Source organism: Aotus nancymaae, unplaced genomic scaffold (genome assembly GCF_030222135.1).
Source record: "Aotus nancymaae isolate 86718 unplaced genomic scaffold, 86718_ANA_hifiasm-v0.15.2.pri h1tg000036l, whole genome shotgun sequence".
Lineage (NCBI taxonomy): Eukaryota > Metazoa > Chordata > Mammalia > Primates > Aotidae > Aotus > Aotus nancymaae.
This window is the reverse complement of record NW_026988450.1, coordinates 20,916,385-20,929,435: the sequence shown is the minus strand read 5'-3', so window position 1 is coordinate 20,929,435 and position 13,051 is coordinate 20,916,385. Positions and strand designations below refer to the sequence as shown.

The 13,051-nt window shown below is 39.2% G+C and overlaps 1 protein-coding gene across 3 annotated transcripts in view; it reads left to right on the top strand.

Annotated features, from left to right (window-relative positions):
* Window positions 1-12,165, top strand: part of LACTB2 (lactamase beta 2) — a 45,183-nt gene extending 33,018 nt beyond the window's left edge. Inside the window, exon 8 of one of the 3 annotated variants that reach the window (XM_012463643.3) lies at window positions 11,067-12,165. The gene's annotated coding sequence lies outside the window, so the exon portion shown is untranslated. Of the gene's footprint in view, window positions 1-2,732; window positions 2,969-2,999; window positions 4,298-11,066 lie in introns of those variants that run through there. The other 2 variants (XM_064384270.1, XM_012463642.3) reach the window with 2 other exon arrangements.
* The last annotated feature ends 886 nt before the right edge of the window (window positions 12,166-13,051 follow it).

The following is a 13,051-nucleotide window of genomic DNA, read 5'->3' as shown; positions in this document are numbered from 1 at the left end:
ACAGCAACATTATTCACAATAGCCAAAAGGTGGAAGCAACCTAAATGTCCATTGAAAAATGACTGAATAAAATTTATATGCATATAGCAGAATATTATTTTTCTTCTTAAAAAGGAGGGAAATTCTGACGTGCTACAACGTGGATGAACCTTGAAGACATTATGCTAAGTGATATAAGTCTGTCACAAGGATAAATACTATATAATAATACTTACAGGAGGTACCTAGAGTAGTCAAATTTGTAGAGACAGAAAGGGGAACAAGGAGGAAGGGGAAATGGGAAGTTAGTGTTTGATGTAAGGAGTTTTGCAGTTTGGGCAGATGAAAAAAGTTCTGGGGATAGGTGGTAGCAGTCATTGCAAAACACTGTCAATATTTATGTCACTAAATGATACTGTGTGTGTCACTAAACGATAATGTGTTAGCATTCTCCAGAGGGGCAGAACCAATAAGATATATGTATATATAAAGGGAGTTTATTAGGGAGAATAGGCTTACACAGTTACAAGACAAAATCCCCCAATAGGCTGTCTGCAAGCTAGGGAAAAAGAGAAGCCAGTATCATGGCTCAGTCCAAGTCCAAAAGCCTCAAAACCAGGGAAGTTGATAGTGCAGCCAAGGCTGAAGCCAAAGGCCCAGAGCTGCTGGGAGGCTACTGGTCCAAGTGCCAGAGTCCAAAGGCCAAAGAATCTGATGTGTAAGAGCAGGAGGAAGCAGATCAGCATGGGAAAAGAGAGCGAAAGCAAGAAAACACAGCAAGCTGTTTATTCCCCTTCTTCTGGCTGCTTTGTTATAGCCATACTGGCAGCCAGTTGGATGGTGCCCACCCACGTGGAGGATGGGTCTTCCCTCTCCCAGTCCACTGACTCAAATGTCAATCTCCTCTGGAAATGCCCTTACAGACACACCTGGAAATGCTTCACCAGCCTTCTTGTCATCCTTCAGTCCAGTCAAGTTGTTCCTTTCCATGTTTAGTTCTTCCTTCACAGCTCTTGTAAGTCAGGCCTGGTGGTGACAAAATTTCTCAGCATTTGCTTGTCTGTAAAGGATTTATTTCATCTTCACTTATGAAGCTTAGTTTGGCTGGATATAAAATTCTGGGTTGAAAAATCTTTAAGAATGTTGAATATTAGCCCCCCACTCTCTTCTAGTTTGTAGGGTTTCTGCCAAGAGATATGCTGTTAGTCTGATGGGCTTCCCTCTGTGGGTAACCCAACCTTTTTCTCTGGCTGCCCTTAACATTTTTTCCTTCATTTCAACCCTGGTGAATCTGATGATTATGTGTCTTGGGGTTGCTGTTCTTGAGGAGTATCTTTGTCTGCTTTGTGCTGGGTACTGGGCCAGGTCCTGGGGATACAAAGGTAAACAAAAGAAGCTCATATTTTAGTTATGAAGACACATAGTTACCAAGTGCTAGAGTAAAAGAAGAGGAGCTAACTTGGCTGAGTTACAGAAAGCTGCTTAGAGGACCCTGAGCTCAGTCTTAAAAGATGAGTACGTGGTAGGCAGACGAAGCTGGGGTATTTGTATGGGAGATGGGGGGAATTTTTCCAATTGGAGGAAATCATGTATGCACATGAACAGATATGGCAGAGCATCATATGGTTTGGGAACTAACTTATATGACTAGAATTTATGGGGGTTGTTTGTTGAGGTCATAGGGATAACAAGAATCCCATGGGAACACAGAAATCACAAAGAAACCAATGTATTGTCATCCAGCAGTGCTTCACCCAGGTTAGAGTATATATATTAGGAATTGAAAAGCAGTTCAGGTTCCAGGGCAGTTCTAGTATTATTTTGTTGTAACCTCACAGTAAGAGTTGGTCCTCTTCTATTACGGTGATTTCATTATTCTATTCATTTCTAATACTTCAGACAATTGCTTTACCTTCCATTCAGAACACCCAGAAGTTTTTGCTTACCCATTTTCTGTTTATTCAAGAGTTTCCAAAGCCGGCTTGTCATCATCTTTGCCTTCTCTCTGCATTATCTTCAGCCTCTCTTTGGCTACTGAGTAGCCCTCTTTGTGTCTCGGGTACCGAGCTCCTCATAGAAAATGACCTGATTGGTGTATTTGTTCTCTGTTTGAAGAATTTTCTTGCCACACTGTCTTATATGTCACTGACCGGCCTTCATGCTGACTGCTCTGGACCAATCACCCGGATCCAGAAGTTTTATCAGAAGGGCACAGGGACCCCATTGAACAGAGGCAGTGGGGAGGGTAAACATTCTTGAGATTTGGTCTTTTCGGTACAGTGGAGGAAGGAAAAAAACAGAAGAGGTATCAAGGATACTAGAATAGGGGACAAGAGATATGATAAATATTTAAGAAGAGGAATAGCACTTAGAAACCTATTAGATATTGAGAGATGGGGGATCAGGTAGAAAGAGAGAAATCTAGAAGAGTTACAGATTTCTGGCTTGGGCAGCAGTTGTTGGTAACCAGATTGAGAGAATAGAGGAAATGGGACAGATAGAGTACCGAAGAGAAGAAAGATGCATTTTACTACACATACAACTTTGACGTACCAGGAAACATCCAAAGGGAGAAACCTAGTAGGCACTCAGATACATGGAACTGCAGCTAAGCAGATAAGCTATATTTCGTTATAGGTAACAGAAACTTATTTCAACAAGCTTACGCAAAAGGGCCAGGCCTGTGAACAAGAACAGATTATTACATCCCATTAATACAACCTCAAACCACTCACCTCTATTTATCTTTGCAGGTAAGAGAACCCACAGTCAACTGGCTTCTACACATGATGAAGGACATAGACATGGTTATGGGAACTCTGGGCTTATTATTATTATTATTTTGAGACAGGATCTTGCTTTATCACCCAGGCTGGAGTGCAGTGGCACAAATAAGGCTCACTGCAACCCTCGCCTCCCAGGCTTAAGCGATACTCCCGCCTTAACTTCCTGAGTAGCTGGGACCACAGGTGCAGCTACCATGCCTGGCTAATTTTTATTTATTTGTTCATTTTTTGTAGAGATAAAGTCTTACCATGTTGCCCAGGCTGCTTCTTGAACTGAGCTCAAGCAATCCTCCTGCTTCAGTCTCCCAAAGTGCTGGGATTACAGGCATGAGCCACCATACCCGGGCTCTAGGCTCATTCTAAATACTCTATAACTAGCAGAAAAAGCTGGTTTGTCTAGCTTCGAGATGAAAAATCCTAGGGGAAGAACTCAGTGATTTGTACTGGCTCATTACACATTCCTTAGACCAGTCCCTGTGGTCAAGGAAACACTAGGTACTATATTTAGCCAAGTTATCCCTGCGGCTGGAGTGAGTGAGGTCTGTTCTCAGAAGAAGACTATCACAGGAAGATTCTGGACCAATGTAGTTTCCTTACTGAATAACTTGGTTTACTTTCCAGTTTGTGTAAAATATATAATAAATAAATCCAGTTTTTCTGCACCAGCTCAAAACTGGGACAACTCTGTGCAACCTTAATCATTTCTATGTATTTCTCTGAGACTTTGAGTATTTTGAAGTTATATAGGGAGTAACCTCATCTCTCCAGATTGTCACTTTAAGAAAAATATGGCTAGTAGCAGGGAAGGTAGAATCCTGGAGAACATGTGAAAAGATTCAAGGGCAGATATTCTTAATTCTGCCAGTGTCATATATCAGTGGCCCCTCCAAAGTATGTGCTTATAAATGCAACAGATCAAAATGAGACGTGCCGCCAATTTCCAGGGAAAGTTGGAGGAGGAAAACTCTCATTAATATTAGTCTTTCCCTCCTATTCTATTTTTGAGGATGCTTGAGAAGATACTTTTGCTTTAATTTTTTTTTTTCTTTTAAAAAATAGAGATGGGGTTTTGCCATGTTGCCCAGGCTGGTCTAGAACTCCTAGACTCAAACAATCCACCCACCTCGTCCTCCCAAAGTGCTAGGATTACAGGCATGAGCCACTGCACCTGGCCAATACTTTTCTTTTGTTAGGGGGAAAATGTTCAGTATTTGAAATATTGGTTGTGAAAGTCTTGGTTCCACCTGCATTGGTGCCTTTTAAAACAAATTTGGAATTTAAGTAACTAGTGGAGAAGGAGGCATATATAAGTGGACTTACTTATATATGCAGAATATATCTCTGGAAAGATATCAAAAATATTAAAAGACCAATAACATTGGTTCCCTCCCAGGAAGAGAACTTATAAGTGTCTAAGGGATGGGGGATAGGACTGGAAATTTTACAGTATACCCATTTCTATCTTTTGGAATTGAATTATTTGAATGTATTGCCTAAAGTATAAATAATAAAACATTTTAATCAAAATTAAAGGCCTGAGCTGTCTCATAGAATCTAATGGGGAAGTAGGTGACCGCTGGGAACTAGTGAGAACTAGTCTACACTGAGGAGTTTGTGATAGGAGGTCTGTGTTAGATAGAGATTGGGAAGTCATCAGCACTGAGGTTGCAATGGAAACAATGGGTGAGTTGTGTATTGACAGCCTTGGGGTGGATACAGTAGTCCCTGTTATCTGCAGTTTCACTTTCTGCCATTTCAGTTACCCAGTCAACTGGGTCCAAAAATAGATAAGTAGAGAACAATAATATATTTTGAAAGAGAGAGACCACATTCACCTAAGTCTTATTACAGGATACTGTTTTAATTGTTCTACTTTATTATTACTTGTTAATTTCTTGTTGTGACTAATTTAGACATTAAACTTCATCATAGTATGTATGTATAGGCAAAAACAGTAATTATATATAAGGTTTGATTCCATTTGGTATGCAGTTTCAGGCATCCACTGGGGATCTTGGAACATATCTCCAACAGTTAAGGGAGGACTACTGTATACAGGAAAAGAAGCTGCCAAAGAAAATTAGAAAGATTGAATCAAGAACAGGACAGTCACTGGGGGAGTAGTGTTTAGCAGCCAAAAGAGGTATCTGAAAAAGGAAGGCCAACGGTAGTAAATGAGGACCCTATTTTATGTGCTGTTTATGCTTATTTTATCCATTATTGGATGAAAATTATCAACAAAGTGCTTATTACCAATTTTATCCTGAGAGATTATTCATAATGCTAAATTTTAAACATTCTGAATCCCCAACAAGCCACATTAAAAGCCATTAACATTATGTACTGTTTTTTAAAACATTAAGCATTATTCTTTGGAATATTATGTACTGTTTTTTAAAACATTAAGCATTATTCTTTGGAATATTCTTTGAGAGGCTGAGGCAGGAGGACCATTTTAGCTCAGGAGTTCACAAGAAGCCTGGGCAACATGGTGGGACCTCCTCTCTACTAAAATTCAAAAAAATTAGCTGGGCATGGTGGCACACCTGTAATCCCAGCTACTGTGGGGGCTAAGATGGGAGGATCCCTCGAGCCTGGGAGGTTAAAGCTACAGTGAGCTGTGATCATGCCACTGCACTCCTGCCTGGGCAACAGAGTGAGACCTTGTCTCAAAGAAAAAAAAAAAAAGAAAAGGCCGGGCGCGGTGGCTCAAGCCTGTAATCCCAGCACTTTGGGAGGCCGAGGCGGGTGGATCACGAGGTCAAGAAATCAAAACCATCCTGGTCAACATGGTGAAACCCCTTCTCTACTAAAAATACAAAAAATTAGCTGGGCATGGTGGCGCATGCCTGTAATCCCAGCTACTCAGGAGGCTGAGGCAGGAGAATTGCCTGAACCCAGGAGGCGGAGGTTGCAGTGAGCCGAGATCGTGCCATTGCACTCCAGCCTGGGTAACAAGAGCGAAACTCCGGCTCAAAAAAAAAAAAAAAAGAAAGAAAGCTCTATGAAAAAGCTTTGGGAAATAAAAACATATGCAACAAAAATAAATACAAGTTTGAAAAACAAAGTTAAGAAATTTTTTAGAACTAAAACAACACAAAACAAAAATGGAAAATAGAAAAGATTAAAAAAATTAGGAGGCAAGCTGGAAGTACAATATTATTAAGTAATGAGTCCCCCCAAAAAAAGAACTGAAAATAGGCAGAAATTATCAAAGAAGAAATATAAGAAAATTGCTGATAACTGCAAGATGAGTCTAAATTGAAATGGTCTACTTAACACCCAACAATGTAAAAAAAGATAAAACAATCCAAACCAAGACATACCATTGTGAAATTCCAGAACATCCAAAATAAGGAGAAGCTCTTACAAGATTGTAGGTTGTAGGTGTAGTGGTAGGATTAGGGATCTGTAATCGCTTAGAAGGAACACAAATCAAAATGGCACTGACTTTTTCAGTGCACAATGGGTAATTGGACATAAGGACTTCAAAAATCTGAGGGAGGGCTGGGCACAGTGGTTCACACCTGTAATCCCAGCACTTTGGGAGGCCAAGATGGGAGGATTGCTTGAGGCCAGAAGTTCGAGACCAGCCTGGTCAACATAGCAAGACACCATCTCAAACAAATAATAAATTTTTAAAATCTGAGGGAGAAATTATTTACATCCTAGAAATGTATAACCAACCAATTAATCATGTGAATGTAAGGACTCAAAAAGTGTATCTGCCATACAACTCTCTTTAGAGAACTGCAGGGTGATACACTCTCGAAAAACGGAGGAAAAAAGAAAAGCACAAATTGAAATAGTAAATCCACCACAGAAAAACGCCAAAAGGAAGTTATAAGACAAAGTTACGCCCAAAGCCTTCCCCATATTGGAGCAGGAGGAAGGGGGAGCTTCAGAGAGAGATCTCCAAGGGGAAAAATGGAACCAATATATTATCTAATATATTCGAACAATGAGGGTAAAAAAAACGGCTGGTAGTCATCAACAGCTCTGGTTGAACAGTTGAAATAATGAGTTCATAGAAAACTATGCAGGTAGAAAATATGAGACAATTGTTTATTCCAAAAAACTGAAGTAGTGAAAGGAAGGAAATGATCATAAAATATTTTCTGCCTCTGCATTTTTTCATAGGAAATAGTGTAAACACTGACCAAAAAATGTTGATATAGGATAACAGGAGATAGAAAGTGGGAGGTTAAGAATACTAAATCATCACCCATGATAATAGAAAGTCAATAAAGCCTAGAATTGGCAAATCAAGAAATAGTATTAGAAGTGTTCTATTGGTTAATACCAGAAAAAAATGTCTAAAAGAGTTTAAAGTCATTGCCTTTGGGAAGTGTGGGACTGGGAGAACAGAGAATGAAGAAATGTTTTTCCTGTTGTTACTATTTAATATTTAAATTAGATCTACTTATTAGTTTAGTATACATTTAAATTTTTAATGTCAAGATACTGATAGTATGCAATGGATGGGTTCCAACTTTTTAGTTCAATGGAATAAACATTTTTGTCCTAGAATTTTTATCCTGCAAAAGCTATCAGGAATTGGAAACAATGAATGGTACATGCTTATTTTTTGCTCACTTAGATTTAAAAATAGAAATTTTTAAGTTCATATTCTTTCATGGATACTATGGTGAAACACAAAGTCTCCCCTAAAAGGAAATCCTGCACCTAGTATCTAGACTAAAGGACCTAGAGAATTAAGGTGAACTGGAGTCAGACTTCTATGACCTTTAAAGTTTACTGCAATATGAAAACCATCTAAAGAGAACTAGATCCAAAGTATCTGAATCCAACAGGTTGCTATTTATATGTCTGTGATAGATCCCAACTTTGCTTTTTAGTCACAGTATAGTAGAGTTTTAAAGATCTATGATAGTTCAGGTCTCTCTTACTGAGAGTTGAATTTAGGATTTAGTAACTAGTAAATAGATTTGATAACTAGTAAAGAGAAAAAGGACCCTGCCTCTATCCCTCAGTCTTCAGCCAACATCACATTCTCTCTGTGTGTGGTCAAGTTACTGACTACTCAATCTGTAGGAATGCTAATAATTATATGGCAGATTCCCTTACTTATTTTTACTAGTGTTTTTAAGAAGTGTGGGATGACTAATGACCACAAAGAAGCACTCCCCTTAAGAATATTTTTTCTCGATGTATTTGAAAATAAAGACCAACCTTGAAAATTTTGTTGCTACAAATCAGGTGTTTCCAGACGTGTTGGGTTGCAGCAATTCAGGAGGACCATGTATATGACCTTACATTATGTATGGTTGTATTAACACAGTGATGTCTTTGGTTCTTTAATGTTTTGAGTAAAGTGCATCTCTACCAAAAGACTAGTAAATTTATTTTCCCATGTTTTTATCCCATGATTTTAAAAGGATTTTAATCCATTGAGTATTAATTTCTTACTTTTAGGGTGAGAATAACATCTACTCTAGTGGCATATAAAGCGACCTATGATTTTAATCTTTTCCCAAGTATGGAAGAAAAGTTTTACTAGAATTGTTATGGTTTTATACCACAGAAGTCTTCCCAGCTTAGAGAAGTAGATTAATCCTGCTTCAGTTTTCAAAAACAGTGAAAATAACTTTACAAATGGTACACCTTAACATTTGATATCTACACCTAAAATGCTATGGATGGTTAACAACCATCCTTAGTATAAAAATGTTTTCCTGGATCATGTGTATCACTCTCAACTGGCAGCTTATTACAAATGCAAATTTCTGGGCCCAAAACGACTATAGTTTTTTTCAACCGACCTAGATGATTTTTTCACTACGGCAACAGAATTGCAATTTAATGTTATGTTGGTGGCTTTTATTTTGTCACAAGTCAGTATAAAGACATAGACATATAAGTCTGAGTGTGGTGGTACACACCTGTAATCCCAGACCTTTAGGAGGCAGAAGGCAGGAGGATGGCTTGAAGCCAGGAATTAGAGATCAGCTTGGACAACATTGCAATACTGGTCTCTACAAAGAAATTAAAAATTAGCCTGGCATGATTAGCTGGGCATGGTAGTATGCACCTGTAGTCCTAGCTACTTGAGAGGCTGAGGCAGGAGGATCACTTAAGCCCAGAAGTTTGTTACAGTGAGCCATGATTACCATGATTAGCATCACTGAACTCCAGCCTGGGTGACACCAAGACCTTGTCTCTATTAAAAAATTTAAAAATAGACAGATAAAATATCTACCTGTTTTTTTTTAATTCCATTGAGGACATTGTCTGTTTTATCATCGAACATTCTTCAGTGTCAATGGAACAAAATCTCTTTCTGATTTCAGAGCTAGAAAAAAGTTTGTCTCTCCTGTGAACTTGTATGTTTCCTTTATTAGAGTAGTGCTTGTCAAATTTGATTAATTCTCAGAATTTCCTGGGGAACTTTTAAAAACAACATAGCTTCTCAGCTGTAAGACCATTCACTGGACTCTCCTGGTGAGGGAAGGCCCTTGTGATACTGATAATTAGCCATGTTTCCAAAACTCTACATGGGATATCTAGTTAATTCACCATGTTCACTTTTTGCCTTGGCTTCCTGGAAGCTAGTCTTACAGCAATTTTTCTTGGAATTCAGTTATTTAATGTAATTATTTTCCATTTCTTTCCCTATTATATTACTTGGCTCATTTAGTATGTTTTTAATACCTTTCTACATGGGAGGAAATAACCTAATGGTACTGTCCTTTGGACCAGCACATTCCTTGCAATAGCATTTGAGCCTAAGATAAATCAGTTATTAGGATTATAGAGGGAAAGAATATTATGGACCTTTTAAAATTTCCTCATTCAGTTTTATGAAGACCGTGGGAAACTTATTTGAAAAGGACTCTGAAATTTGCTATTAAAATGACATATATGTAATTAAATTCCTGATCCCCCTTAAGCCTCTTTCATATGGACACCTCCAAGACTAAATGCATTGTTCTTTCTTTTTATTCACCACCTCAATGAGCTAATCCATTTTGGTGTTGTTAACATTACCACCATGCTGAATAATTTCCAAATGTGTGATTAGCATGAATCACTCACCAAAGCCCCAGGCCTGAATCTTTTGCTGTCTGTAGGGATCCTTTAATTGGCTGTCTCCCAAAGACAGATATGCATGTGAAGAAGCACAGTGCATCTAAAATCAAACTCTTCAGCTTACTGCACAATTTCCTGATTACCTCCCTTTCCCTACACACCATGTGGGTAAATGGCATTACCATTCTCCCATGTCCCAAGCTGAATTAGCCCTTTGTCACCTTTGTTTCTTTTTAGCCCCACTCCACTTAACTGGGAAATATTTAGGCTATAATTTGAGGATGTAGTTTGAAGACAGATTGAGAACCAAAGAAAATGCTGATTGGTATAAGTGATACTCAGAAGGAGGGTTAAGTGGCCTAAGAAATAAAAGTGGTTTGTTTCACAGGGAGAAAACCTATCATTTGTCTTAGACAGACTCAAGAATGTATTCCTTTCCGTTCTTTCCCTAGACTAGTGCTCATTTCCTAATTAAAATCAACTACTATTAGTTGATTTCTCGATATGCAGCCTATTGCTGTTTCCATTTATTGTGGTGTCAGTATAAACAGTTTAGTAATAATTGCCTAATCGATCTTCATCTGTAGAAAAAGAATGGTAATAGGATCTGACTCAATGAGTTATTGTCAGTATTGAGTAGTCTGTAGTGTTTAGCATAGTACTTGGCGTCCACTAAATATTAATTTTATTTTGTTGTTGTTAACAGTACATTCAAATATTCCCTTATGATTATTTCACTTTAACTTACACCAATTAATTGCCACAAAGTACCATATTTACTCTTAGGATAATTTTACCATAATTTTATAGATAAAATTCACATCCTTCATTCTGGGAGTTAAAACTTAGTTGCAAAACCTTAAGCAAGTTATTTTTCTGAGCCTCTGTTTCCTCATTTGAAACAGAGATAACATTATGTTCTAGGTTTATATGAAGTTAAAATTAGTAATGTGTATCAAAAATGCTTGGGGGACTGCAAAGAAATTTATACATTGTAGGTGTTTTCATTTGTGCCCTAAGCTTTGTCTTGGAGCACATGGCCTGATGCAAGCAAGGAAGGAGCTCCAAAGAATCCTTGGCCATCACCCCAAGACCTGGGTTCTACTAGGCACTGGGCAACACACCAGTTTTTGATGGCTACAAGGTGTCTATTCAGTTCCACCAGTCACAAATTCCCTGAGGCATAAGTCCTTCTCATTTGGGGAAGGCATTTTGCACAAAATGATGCTCTCAATGTTTAATTCTCATCAGGTGAAAAATGATCTACTTGGTGGCCTCCCTGGAAGATGTCAGTGCACAATAACCTCATGAAGCATCCCCAGAAGCTGCTGCTGTCTCCAGAATGTGCCAGCCTCCCAGGAACCAATTACCTGTCACCATTTTCCTGTCTGTTCCCAAGAACTAGAACCCTCGTGAAAACACAACAAATTCAAATTGAAGTCCTTCCTCTATCTGTGATTACTGAAATTATTTTAGAAATCACCCTACTGGATATCCCCACAGTCCTTGGCCATTGCCTCAAATACAAGTCACTCCATCCATTAATCTCATTCACTCACATTCAGGTTACTGTTGGATTTTTCTTCCCTGATCCAACCACCTCCCACTGTTCCTCTACCTCCAGATCCTTTCTACCATGTTCTCTAGGACACCAATGGTGGTTCGTGTTCTTACTTGTCCAGTACTTGTTCCTCCACACCTTCTGGTACTAAACTCACCCTTCCCACAAGGAAAAGCATGTGGCCAAGATGGGCCACAACAATTGACCCAGAAATGATCATGCAACCTAAACCAGCTTACTTTAGGTCTTTCCTGGGAACTGTTCTGATAGAACTGGCAAGTGACCATGTTCTCTGGCATGTAAATAAAGTCCATTTACAATAGGAACAAATGAAGGCAACCTGAAACACAAGACAGAAGAAAAATAAAGAGAGAGAGAGAGGTAAAGAGAGAATCTAATGAAGTCAAGTGCCTGGTTCTAGTTCCTAAGATCCACAATGCGCCCTGACTCCTGAAGCTTTTCTTTTGACTCTCTTAACTTTTGGTTCACTATATTCCCATCTCAATCACTTGCAATGAAGAGTTATAACTAATATAATTCATTCCATTATAAATTTCCTAAAACTTCTGCCACTGCACCAAACATTCCCTCTGACCAGTTGCTTTATGCTAGACTCTCCCCTCAAAATACCAACCCCCTTCAGCCCTCTTAAAAGAACATCTTTCCTTAAGCCAGGCGCCGTGGCTCATACCTGTAATCCCAGCACTTTGGGAGTCCAAGGCAGGCAGATCATGAGATCAGGAGTTTGAGACCAGCCTGGCCAACATGGTGAAACCCTGTCTCTACTAAAGATAAAAAATTAACCGGGTATGGTGGCAAGCACCTGTAATCCCAGCTACTCAGGAGGCTAAGGCAGGGGAATTGCTTGAAGCCAGGAGGTGAAGGTTGCAGTGGGCCAAGATCGCACCACTGCACTCCAGCCTGGGCGACAGAGCAGGACTCTGTTTAAAAAAAAAAAAAAAAGAACACCAAGTAAAATAAAAGCAGGAAAAAAAAGAAAAGAAAAGAAAAATCTTTCTTCTCTCAAACTTTGTATGTCTTGAGGTCAGAGGTGGAGCTGACAGCCTTCTCCCTCTCCAAACTATTCAGTGCCACCCTATGCCTAAAAAAACTCTGTTCCTGCTGACATATTTCCTTCTGCCCTTATTATTGCTACTCTCCACTCATTCATTCTGTTAAAATAAGTAATTGGGCAGCTATAAGGCCAACTAGCACCTTAGGTTCCTACACAGGCAAACTAAAACTCAATTCAATATAAACAGTAAAAGGACACTTAAGCTTAACCAATCACAAACCGGCAACATACTTCTAAAAACTTCCATCAGATTATACCCAAATAAGGCAAATATTTAGCTGTACCCAATCGAGTAATTGCTCTGTTGCCCAGGCTGGAGTGCAGTGGCACATTCTTGGCTCATTGCCACCTCTGTCTCCCAGGTTCAGGCAATTCTCCTACCTCAGCCTCCCGAGTAGCTGGTATTACAAGCGTGCTCCCCCATGCCTAGCTAATTTTTGTATTTTTAGTAGAGATGGGGTTTCACCATGTCGGCCAGGCTGATCTCAAACTCCTGACCTCAGGTGATCCGCCCGCCTCAGTCTCCCAAAGTGCTGAGATTATAGGCGTGTAATCTGGCTGAGCAATTTCCGGCCAACCAATTTCTTTACTTGTTCAGAC